We start from the raw sequence: 12,566 nt of genomic DNA, 5'->3' as shown, positions 1-12,566 counted from the left end.
TTTGCTGTTTTATATATGTTTGCAAGTATTGCTTTTGTTTCTATGTGTAGTTGTGTTTATTTGTATAAGTGTGTTGCTATATAGAGATTTAAATTAACGGCTTTATATATATAAATTATTTTTTTTTTTTTGGTTGTTAAAATTTTATTTATATAATAACGGTGAATTGAATCCAAACAAAGACAGAAAAAAAACACAAAAAACGGTTAACAGAATTGTGCGTAAAATACCAAAAAAGCTGTATAGAATGGGAAAAACGATTTTAACCAACAAACAATACGAACTATTAATTTTTTAATTAAAATTATAATTTTTTTCTCTTTTTAACTCGTACAGTATTTTGATGATAACTTTTTTCCTCTTTTCCCAATATCCACAATTTTTACTCATCCAAGAGTTTCGTCATTTAGCAATAAAAATCGTATTTAATTTTTTTTTTTGAAGGAATGAAGAGAAGAGTTAATGTCTGTTTGTTAATTTGGGTGTAAATAAATTTACGCACTTTTTGCGCCAACGTTATTGTAAATAATTATTGTATATAACAGCAAAAATATTTTATATAAATAAATTTTTTTTTTATGTTTGAACGAAAAACAAGGGGATGTTGGCTGATGAGGGAAAGCCAGTTTTTTACACTCTAACCGTTAAGAGTGATAAATGTTTTTGATGTGGTGTTGCAGCAGTTGTAGGTGCTGCAGCAGCAGGAGTAATGTTGGAATGTTGTTGCAGTTGTTATTGTTGTTGTTATTGGTTTCTACCACACGCCAAGTATATTTTATGTATAACAGCAGCCGTTGTATATATTATTTTTTTATTGTTGTTGTTAATCCTTATTTGACAATTCAGTTTTTCTTTTAATTTGCAAATTTATTTAAAATTTGTTTGATATGTTGTATTTATTTGTTATGTTATTGTTAATGTTGCAAAATATTTTTTTTTTTTGAAACAAAAAAATAATTCAAAAGTATTTTTATGTTTTTACTTTTTTAATTATTTTTAATTTCTTTTCTTTTTGTAACTTTTTTAATTAATTTTAATGATTGCACTTTTTGTTGTAGTTTCTTAAATGTTGTTGTTATATATTTCTTTTTCTATTTATCATTTATTCTTAACAAAAATAAGTTGATTTTGGTAACAAAATATATATAATTTTTTTTTATAATGAAGTCTTTTTTTAAAAAACCTTTAATTAATTAAAAAAAATTAAAATTATTTTATGTTATATAACAATTTACGCACTTTTTAAAAATTTTTAAAATTTATTTTAATAAAAATCACGTTTTTTCAAAATTTTAAAAATATATCTTGAAATTGCGTAAAAATATATATTTTCGTTTTTTTTTAATATGTATGAGTGTGTGTTTTTTGAAAATTTTTAAAGAAAATAACACGTTTAGTAAAGAATTTTTAAAGAAAAATTAATATAATAAAGAATAAATTTATTTTTCAAGTTTTTTCTTTAGCACTTTGTTTAAATATTGAACAGTGTTTAACATAATACTTCCTAAACAATCGTGATTGAAAATATAGAGATTGTAAGTGATATTTTTTTAAAAAAGTAATTTTTTGTTTGATATTCAAAATACTTCTGATAAATTTAAACTTTGGAAAAAGAGTTTTATTATAAATATATTAATAAGATTAATATAAGAAATAAAAACTTAATTAAGTTGAAATAAATATTTCCATCTTTACACGTAAAACTTGTTTTCAAACTACAGTTTGCAATTCTAAAGATTTACTCCCACATTCAAAAATGTTAATAAAGTTATTAATGGTTTATTGTAGGAATTTTGCATGGAAAATGTGCTTAATACACCTAAAATGAATGATAAATATACTTATGAATACTAACCCTGATCTTCTATTGTATTAGTTTCACATAGTCCCCATGCAACTGAATCCACCCGAATATGGCTTTTGAGATAAAGACATCTCGAAGAAGAAAGAAGATATGACAGATGTTCAGCCATTATTTTAAAACTAACAGAATGGACTTTAAGATGGCGTTATCTGTTCTATAAAAAAAAAATTGCCCCGTTCTTATAAGGTATCAAAAGAGATTTCTATAAGCTTAAGCAAACGATATCCAGATGTGATTAAGGAATTCGGAGGTCTGATTCATATTCAGCGCAGATCAAACCTCTTGGTCACTGGGTTATAAATATGTCATCTGGTGTTACCTTTAAAACACTAGGATTTCGAAGAAATTTGATTCTTGATATCCCTGCGGAATTTTTTTAATGATCCGGCTTCATTTCGCCTTCAATGTCATTTAGCAACTATGCCTCTTTCATAAAATTTGTTTCTCGTCGATAAATTGCTTAAATATATCGGAGGTAATATAAAATTCCAAAGATGCGAAAAAATCCTATTTTTTTTTAATAAAAGTTTTTTAGTGACATTTTTTTAATTAAACATGTATTAAAATCATCACTTCTTCAGTTTTTTTTCAGCATTTCCATGAATTAAATTCTACTTCTTTTTCGTTTCTTTGGAAGTTGTTTTTTTTTTTTTTGCTGGTAAGTTTCATGATTTTCTTCCATCAAATCAACAATTTTTTCTTAATGAAAACCTAAGATAACAGAATTATGTCTGTATATTGGGTCTTTAAGACTTTAAATTCAGTGGACCAACATTATTGCATTTTTATTTTAGAGTACTATGGTCATTAACACAGAAAATATTGTTCCATTGTAAAAAAAAACTCTGTTATATAAAAATTGTGCACATTTTTTTGTTAGTTTTCAAAGTGTGAAGCAAAAGTGAAACAACAAAATTTATGAAGAAAATATGTAACAAAATAACCAAAGATGCAACAAATTAACGTGGCCTACTGCCAGGAGCTTTATTTGGATCTTAGGGGTCCCTTTGTTTTGAACTGCAACGATTAGAGTACACATGTTTAAAAGGTTATATGGAGGCTTGTCCAAATTATGAACCGATTTCAACCATTATCAATAGCGATCGCCCTTGGAGTAAAAGTAAAGTATTCCATCAAATTATCTTGAAAATTTCAACCTAAAGCTTGCGCACAAGCTTTACATAGACACACAGACAGAGAGACTGACAAAGCTAAATCGACTTAAATAGTGATTCTAAGCCGATTAGTATACTTTGGTATAGGACCAATATCCTTATATATATAATGATGGGGTAGGGTATAAAAACGGGCAGCTTAGTGGGAGTGGCTCTTCTCAAATTTAAATCAAATCTTATATAAATATATCTGAGAAAATATAATAGATTCCTCAATTTTTTTGGAGCCACTTTAGTAGCGACGTGGATATTTAGAAAAAAATGGCAGTTTCGCAATAGGGGCGTGGCCTCCCCCCTAAAAAATTAATAGTAAAATTTGTTTATCTGGGAGACTATTGGAGTTAGAATTTTATAATTTTGCACAAAGACCTTTTACATTGATGTAAATATTTATGAGGAAAATGGGCGGACATTTTTTTAATTTGAATTAAATAAAAAATTTCGTTTATCTGAAAAGCTTTTAGACCTAAAATTGTAAAATTTTGCACGAAAAAGTTTATAATACCTGTGAACATTTGTTAAATATATTGGCACCTCCCAAATAAATTTAATACAAAAATGCTAGTATTTTGAAATCTATTAGAGCTAGAATCTTTAAAAATCGTGACCTTCTTATTTATATAGATTTTAGGGAAGTAAAGGGTATATATTTTCTAAAATTATTATTCAACAATTTTTCCAAAAAGGTACATGTAGTACTTCAAATTTTGTTACACACTTTAACAAAATTTGCTAAAAAAAAATCCAACTCTTTGTTTTTCTACTCCATGTTTTATTTTTGGCATTTTTTTAATATCCTTCATTTTATATATTTTTTTAAAATAAATTTTTACAATTTAGTTTCCTCATGATTTTGTGTTTTAAGAAAAAATTTTGTTAATTTTTTGTATGTGTTTAAAAGTGAGTGAGTGTAAGAGAAAAAGAGAATATTATTTTTTTTTTGCAAATGTTTCTTATAGAGCAGCCATCATAGTTACGGAAATCCCGACGGCAAAGTTTAGTTAAGAACTCGACTATACGTATGAATGAATGAATGTCGTCGACAAACAACAAAACCTAGACAAGGAATCCTAGTTAAGGAAGGTTGAGGTATAAAACATAAAAAAATATATATTGGATGAGGAGCTGTGTAGTTTAATGCTAAACGATGGCAAATGCTGATGATGTAGCTGATGAAAAAAATGGGAAAAAAATTGGAAGGTGTATTTTATAAAATGTTAAAAATTAAAATACAAAAAAAATTTGGCTAAAAAAAATATTGCATAGCACTCTGTGCTACCAAAAAGATATTTTAATTTTTGTGTTTTTAGATTTTTTTTGCTCCAACATTTTCCATTATAATAGTGAATAACAATTTTTTACGTTTATTTTATTTGTCAGTTTTTTTTTGGGGAACAATTTTTTCTAATTGAAATTTGTTCAAGTCGGGTTTGTTTTTTCTATATTATTTTTGGCCTTCAGGTTTATTCTATTTTTTCGACTGTCTGCATTTTATGAATTAATGCGTTTTTTTTTTAATTTTTTATTTTCATCTTGTGCTCAAAGTAAGTAGAGAAAATATAAAATGAATTAAACAAAAAAGTAATAGAAAATAGAGTATTTAAGAAAAAAATCAACAACAATTCAGGCACAATATCATGGACAGGTTGTCTGTTGCGAAGGGTCTAACCAATACGGAAATGCAGACTGGCGGGCAGTAATAAGGACGGACAAAGTTTGAGTAAAAGTTTATTAACAAAAAAATTTATATAAACATAATTTGAACAGTAAATTGTAACAAAATTTATTTATGAGTGATATTTATAAATAAAACAAGATCAAATTTTAAATGTATACAATCGTATTTGAAAAAAAGTATTTTGGTTTTTTTTAATATTTAAAATTTTTTTTTTGTAAGTAACCACATTCCAGTGACTTTTTTATATTTTTAAAAATCTTTTGGTTTTTTGAGAAAAATCACATATTTTATGTTGATTCATTAATTGTGGTCCACTACAAGTCCATGACGATGAGTCTCAATTTATTTCTGTGTTAAAATTTTATTTGTTATATTATTTTAAAATTCTGAGGTTGATTTTTAACATAATTTTGTGGTGTGTTGTTTATTATTTATTTATAAAACATTGAGTTTATTGTTTAGTATTGAAATTATTTTTTTTCTCCTCTGATCTTTGCAAAGAAATATTTTTTACTGCTGTTGGTGGGTTGATGGTTTTTAGTAGTTAATTGAAACAAAAAAATCTAATGAAATCGAGAAAGTTCTAAAAATTAGTTTATTCTGAGCTTTTTTACTTGTTTTTTTTTTTTTAAGACATATTTTCCAGTTTGAACTTTAAAAATATTTCAAAATTATAATCTCTGAAATAGATGTGTAATTTATAAAAATTTTCTTTAATATTTTCGAATAAGTTCTTCATTATGTTCTGCGGCCTACTATAGGTCAAAGGTGCCATGAATTTTTTTGTATTTATTTGAAAATTGATTCTTCATTGCTAAACTTGTTTAAATAAAACAGAAAAACTCTGTAAAATTATCTTAAAGCGAAATATTCACCTAAAACTAGTTCTGTGAATAACAACGATCAAAATAAGTGATTCTTTTAATACAGATTCCAGAAATAGATTATTCTCTTCATCTCTTTATTAAAGAAAAAAGTATTGGTGTGTTTTTTCTGATCGTTTTAGGGTATTTTGAACACTGGAACACATAAATTTAAGCCTTTTCTAGACTAGACTTCACTATGCCATTATGCTTTTGAGCTATTGAGAGAAAACTTTTTTCATGTGGACATTATGCCTTAATAACGATTGATCTACTGATTCACTAGACCTTCGTAAGAAGAGGTTTCGAGTCCTTAAAACAATTCACTATTTCATTATGATTTGGCCATTGAGATACAATTTTTAGTAGGGACGTTTTGCACCAATAACGACTGTGTAAGTACAAAAATGAGGTGGTTTTATTGAAGGCTAATGTGTGCGTGTATTTGTGTGTTTATGCAGTTACCCATACATTAATAAAATCATACTTCCTTGCACTTTTTTTCTCTGTATTTGGTTATGTATATTTTAGTTAAATTGTGGTGTGTTGGTTGGTTGGTCTGCTCTGTTTTCTGTGGTGTTTTGAGCTTGAGTTGGTATGATGATTTTCTACTCAAATGGCGGTTTTTTATTTCGAGATTTAAAAAAACAACTACTACTACTCATACTATCTTACACACATACAAACATATACCAAAAAAAAAGCTTAATTTAGCTGCTGCACTTTTTTATTCTTTTCTACAGCAATAAGAAAAAAGTGCACTTTTTTCGTGTTTTTATTTTTGCTGCTGTTGTTGGTTTTTCTCATATTTATTGTGTTTGTCTCTGTGTGCATTTTTGTTTGTTTGTTGTTGTTGTTTTCGTGTGATAATGTTGCTGTTGTCGATTTTTCAGTTTTGCGCTCCATTCTTCTTTAGAATAGTTATAATGTGGTGGTTTTTAAGAACAGAACGTCGGGCCAGCCAACAGCAACAACGTTTGCGACGCTGATACGTCACTCTAGACGACGTATTTTGTACGTAGTTTTTTGTATTTCATTTAATATGACCACGATTTCTCGATTTGTTTTCAATTTTTGTGTAAAATAATAACGAAACCCGTGTTTTAGAACGTTTAAATGAAATTTTATTTGAGGTTTTTGTCATTTTCGGGAGGGGGTACATTCTACGAGTGCGGCGTGTAAGAGTGAATGTTTAATTTTTATTTTGTGAGAAGAGTTATGTGTGCATTCGTTATTAGTCGCTTTTATACAACGCATCCGATATGCAACGGAAAGGCAAATTCGGACGCGGCCCGAGTCCAACCGAGTAGCGTCCGATCGCGTCTATCGATATAGTAAATATTACAGTTTAATTAATCTATAACACCAACATCCACAATGAAGCCATACGTTTAGAACTATTTGTGACAACAACAGCAACATTAATTATAAATAACAACACTCACTATTAAAACACAAATACTAGTGAAATTTTTTAAAAGAAATAAAAAATTAACAAATTTTAAATAAAACAAAAATTTATTTAAATAATTTTCACTCAGAGAGCTTAAATTGAATACTTTACATGAGTGTGTGTGTTTTGCAACAACAAAAAAAAAATAATTATATTAACCACTTTTTTATCAATGTTATTAAAAGTTTGTTGTTGTTAATATTACAACAATTAAACTGTAATCGTATGTGTGTGTGTATGTGTAAGAGTTTTCAAAATTGTCGCTGTTTAATTTTTTTTTTTAATTTTCTTTACATCTCCCGGTTTATTTTTTTTAAATATGTATTTTTTGTTTAAATAATTTTCGTTTACATGCTTCACTTTTCTTTCGGTTCGGTTGGTGTGTGTTCACTTTTCTGTGTTCTGTGCAGTTCTGTTTGCATTTTTTTTATAATTTTCGTATGCAGTTTTTTTCGCAGTTGTCGTCTCTGTTGTTGTTGTTGTTGTTGCTGTCTTTATTATTTTTTGCGTTTTTTTTTTGTTCGCTTTTTTGCTATTTGTCAAATTTAACGCGTTTTAACGTTTATTGCCATGATTCTTTTTTACATCGTTTTCCATTTTAGTTCGCAATCGTTGCATTACGCGCTCACTTGCTCGCCGCTAAATACGCTCCAACAACATTTACGCGTTCTTGTAATAAAACAACAACAACTACAACAATAATAATAATAAAAAATACAACAACAAACAACCTACAACTTTACAAAAATTTTATTATTATTTTTTTTTTATTTTTTGTGTAAATGCATGCGTTGTTTTATAGTTTTTTTCTTAATTTAATTAATTGTGTGTGTGTTTTTTAAATATTTTTTAGAATTAATTTTTTTTATAAAACCAAAAAAAAATATAAAAATATGTGTTTATTTAAAAGCATTTTAAAAAAAAATACTTCTGTTTTCACTGCGTGAGTGCGTTTATAATTAATAATTTTGCCTTAAATGCGGAAGTTTTTTTTTTGGAATTTTTTGTCTTAAAAAAAATCAAGGTTTTTTATATAAAATTAATAAAAATGATTTAAATAAAATGTGACAAAATATTATTTTTAAAATATGAAAAGATAAAAATCATAATCTTTAAAGTCTAAAAAGAAAAAAAATAATCGTAATTTAAAAGATATTAAAAACTTAAGAATAATTAAAAAATCTAATTTAGAAACAGCAATCGTAGTAAATTTTTAAAAACCTTAAATGTTTAAAAATAAAAAAATAAAATTATAGTTTAAAATTGAAAATAATAAAAAAATAATATTAAAAAAATACAAATAAAAACAAATTGAAACATAAATATTAACTGAAACAAATGAATGCTAAAATGTACTAAAACTATAGTTAAAAAGTTAACATAAATAAAAATATTAAAAAAAAATAATTTTCAATAAAAACTAAAAAATATATATGAAAAATTACACTCAGAAATGAAGAAAATATTAATTTTTATAAAAATACAAGTATTAAAAAGTTAAAAAAAAACTTAAAAAATAAAGACATTTAAGAAATTCAAAAACAATTTGCAAAAAAAATTGTGTATCCAAGCTCCAACTTCCATCAGCCTAAAAATAACTTCATAAATATATTGTTCAAAAAAATTCAGTTTCTTTATAGAGATTTTGAAATCTCGATTACAAAAGAACACTTCTGTTAAGCCACGTTAATCTAAAACAACAAATTCAAAATTTCTTAAATTGAATTAAAAACATAAAGTGGTTATAATGGTTTTCATTTTAGAATAATTTTAGAATTAGTTTTTAAAAAAACTAGTTGTAGAACGAGTGCACATAGATCAATTTTCAGTTCTCAATTAACATTCATGGAGCTAATGATTTTGCCCTTTGTGATTTGAAAGTACTCTTTAGGAATTTTCCAGGAACTAGTTCTTTGGTAATAGTTTTACATTGGTACTTCAATCAAGTTCAATGAATGGCAAGCATAACTATAAAATCAATTAAATTAAATTTAAATTTCATTAATTTTTTTTATCGAAATAGAAATATTATAAACCACAGACATTTATGAAAGTAAACAGAAAATATACCGGGATTACAGAATCACAATGTCCCATAAAAAACTGTTGAAAAAAGAACTAATTTCATAAATCTTCCAAAGCTTTGCTAGAACAAGTTCTGAGACCAACCAACAATCATTGAACTGATTTCCAAACGATTCCATAGAAAGAGTGTCAACCCAGAAGGAGTTGAAATCATTAGTCGTATACATCAACCAAAGTAGAATGAGTAAAAGCTTTAATCATGTATTCTAGAAACACATAATTGCGGGAAATAATTCCAAAACTTCCCCAGAACAAATTCTAACTGCGACAAATTAGATAAAAAAACATTGAGTATTTAGACTCCATAACTTTGCCAGCAGCATACACCGTAATCGGTGCCGAAAAAGTTAAAATAAAACGAAGTACTTCCAAAAGAATAACATTTATCACCACTTCAAAATAAGCACTAAATGAATTTGTTTACCTTCTGTGAAAGAGAGGTCAATTGACTTCCAAAAAAGTAAAAAGTATCCAATTTTGTTTAAAATTTAAGTTAAATTTTTTGTACCGAAATTTTTCAAATAAAACCCATTTTATTTTGGAATTGATTGATAAATGCTTGTAATTTATTTATTAATATTATTAAAGTCAAAAAAAGTCCAAAAAACCAACATACAAATTACTTCCTGAGAATGAATTCGGATGTACTGAATTGGAAATTATAAATCACATAAAGATTCCCGCTCCATCCTTTCAAGCCTGTGTTAAAACCTTCTTTAGATCTTTTTCAGTACTTCCATGGAGTTAATTTTACTTTTTTCGCTTCTTTAGAAGTTTTTTTTTCAGGGTATGAAATTCCGTTTTTAGTGCTGATTACGGTCTGAAACTAATGCGGATACTTCTTTTGATCTTTTTCAGTACTTCTATGGAGTGAATTCTACTTCTTTTTCGCTTTTTTGGAAGTTGTTTTTTGCTAATTATAAAATTCCGTTTTCGGTGTGAAACTAAATTTTTTTCTGAGAAGTTTGTTTGTTTTAATCAGAATTTTAAATTTAATTCAAACTTCTTTTTTTTTAAATTTTTGCCAAAATCATTGAAAGTCACCCTAAAAAAGTTCGACCCGGAAAACATACAATGCGGAAGTAATTTTACTAAAGTATTTATAAACTTAAGTCAAGGTTAATTAGGGGTAAAACAATATGTTGTTTTGATTACTTTTAATTAAAGAAAATATATATTCATAGTCTTATTTAAAATGAATAAATTGTGGCTAAAACTTTCTTTCTCATTTTTGGTCTGGAATACAATAAAATAAAATCGGCTGATAGAGTTTTCATTTCAAAAAAATTATATTACGGGCATTCATAAAACACTTGCTCGAACTTGCAGATTTGCACAAATGGTTACTTAGAATAGAAACATTTTGTTTTTAAATGACTAGTTCAAATAAAGCTCAAAATGCACAGATTTCTTAGTTTGCGAGAAACTTTTTCTTAATATATGACCAAAATACGAATAATATTTTAAAGAAAAATCGCAAAAAATGGTTATACTCCAAACCAGAAACCACTTCTTGGAAAAGGCTATCCATCAATAGTTGTTGTGGCATAATGCCTAACCTAAAAAGTACCTCCTCAATGCAAATGTAGTAGTGAATTGTTTGTAGGGCTCGAAACCCCTTCCTACGAAATTCTACTGCATCAGTAGGTCAGTCGTTATTGGTGCAAAACGTCCCTACTAAAAATTGTATCTCAATGGCCAAATCATAATGAAATAGTGAATTGTTTTAAGGACTCGAAACCTCTTCTTACGAAGGTCTAGTGAATCAGTAGATCAATCGTTATTAAGGCATAATGTCCACATGAAAAAAGTTTTCTCTCAATAGCTCAAAAGCATAATGGCATAGTGAAGTCTAGTCTAGAAAAGGCTTAAATTTATGTGTTCCAGTGTTCAAAATACCCTAAAACGATCAGAAAAAACACACCAATACTTTTTTCTTTAATAAAGAGATGAAGAGAATAATCTATTTCTGGAATCTGTATTAAAAGAATCACTTATTTTGATCGTTGTTATTCACAGAACTAGTTTTAGGTGAATATTTCGCTTTAAGATAATTTTACAGAGTTTTTCTGTTTTATTTAAACAAGTTTAGCAATGAAGAATCAATTTTCAAATAAATACAAAAAAATTCATGGCACCTTTGACCTATAGTAGGCCGCAGAACATAATGAAGAACTTATTCGAAAATATTAAAGAAAATTTTTATAAATTACACATCTATTTCAGAGATTATAATTTTGAAATATTTTTAAAGTTCAAACTGGAAAATATGTCTTAAAAAAAAAAAAACAAGTAAAAAAGCTCAGAATAAACTAATTTTTAGAACTTTCTCGATTTCATTAGATTTTTTTGTTTCAATTAACTACTAAAAACCATCAACCCACCAACAGCAGTAAAAAATATTTCTTTGCAAAGATCAGAGGAGAAAAAAATAATTTCAATACTAAACAATAAACTCAATGTTTTATAAATAAATAATAAACAACACACCACAAAATTATGTTAAAAATCAACCTCAGAATTTTAAAATAATATAACAAATAAAATTTTAACACAGAAATAAATTGAGACTCATCGTCATGGACTTGTAGTGGACCACAATTAATGAATCAACATAAAATATGTGATTTTTCTCAAAAAACCAAAAGATTTTTAAAAATATAAAAAAGTCACTGGAATGTGGTTACTTACAAAAAAAACTTTAAAATATTAAAAAAAACCAAAATACTTTTTTTTTCAAATACGATTGTATACATTTAAAATTTGATCTTGTTTTATTTATAAATATCACTCATAAATAAATTTTGTTACAATTTACTGTTCAAATTATGTTTATATAAATTTTTTTGTTAATAAACTTTTACTCAAACTTTGTCCGTCCTTATTACTGCCCGCCAGTCTGCATTTCCGTATTGGTTAGACCCTTCGCAACAGACAACCTGTCCATGATATTGTGCCTGAATTGTTGTTGATTTTTTTCTTAAATACTCTATTTTCTATTACTTTTTTGTTTAATTCATTTTATATTTTCTCTACTTACTTTGAGCACAAGATGAAAATAAAAAATTAAAAAAAAAAACGCATTAATTCATAAAATGCAGACAGTCGAAAAAATAGAATAAACCTGAAGGCCAAAAATAATATAGAAAAAACAAACCCGACTTGAACAAATTTCAATTAGAAAAAATTGTTCCCCAAAAAAAAACTGACAAATAAAATAAACGTAAAAAATTGTTATTCACTATTATAATGGAAAATGTTGGAGCAAAAAAAATCTAAAAACACAAAAATTAAAATATCTTTTTGGTAGCACAGAGTGCTATGCAATATTTTTTTTAGCCAAATTTTTTTTGTATTTTAATTTTTAACATTTTATAAAATACACCTTCCAATTTTTTTCCCATTTTTTTCATCAGCTACATCATCAGCATTTGCCATCGTTTAGCAT

At 26.5% G+C, this 12,566-nt stretch overlaps 1 protein-coding gene and 1 long non-coding RNA gene across 2 annotated transcripts in view; both read left to right on the top strand.

The window, feature by feature from the left end:
• The window catches only part of LOC111678586 (mushroom body large-type Kenyon cell-specific protein 1), a 131,885-nt gene that overhangs the window by 45,493 nt on the left and 73,826 nt on the right, over positions 1-12,566 (top strand). The gene's annotated exons all lie outside the window — the stretch shown is intronic.
• Positions 6,394-7,811, top strand: LOC124419388. The gene is made up of 2 exons (XR_006940533.1): positions 6,394-6,914; positions 7,636-7,811. It is a non-coding gene; the product is annotated as an uncharacterized LOC124419388 (long non-coding RNA).

This window comes from Lucilia cuprina, chromosome 4, assembly GCF_022045245.1.
Source record: "Lucilia cuprina isolate Lc7/37 chromosome 4, ASM2204524v1, whole genome shotgun sequence".
NCBI classification, from domain to species: domain Eukaryota; kingdom Metazoa; phylum Arthropoda; class Insecta; order Diptera; family Calliphoridae; genus Lucilia; species Lucilia cuprina.
The sequence above is the reverse complement of the archived record's forward strand: the minus strand, read 5'-3'. Positions and strand labels throughout refer to the sequence as shown.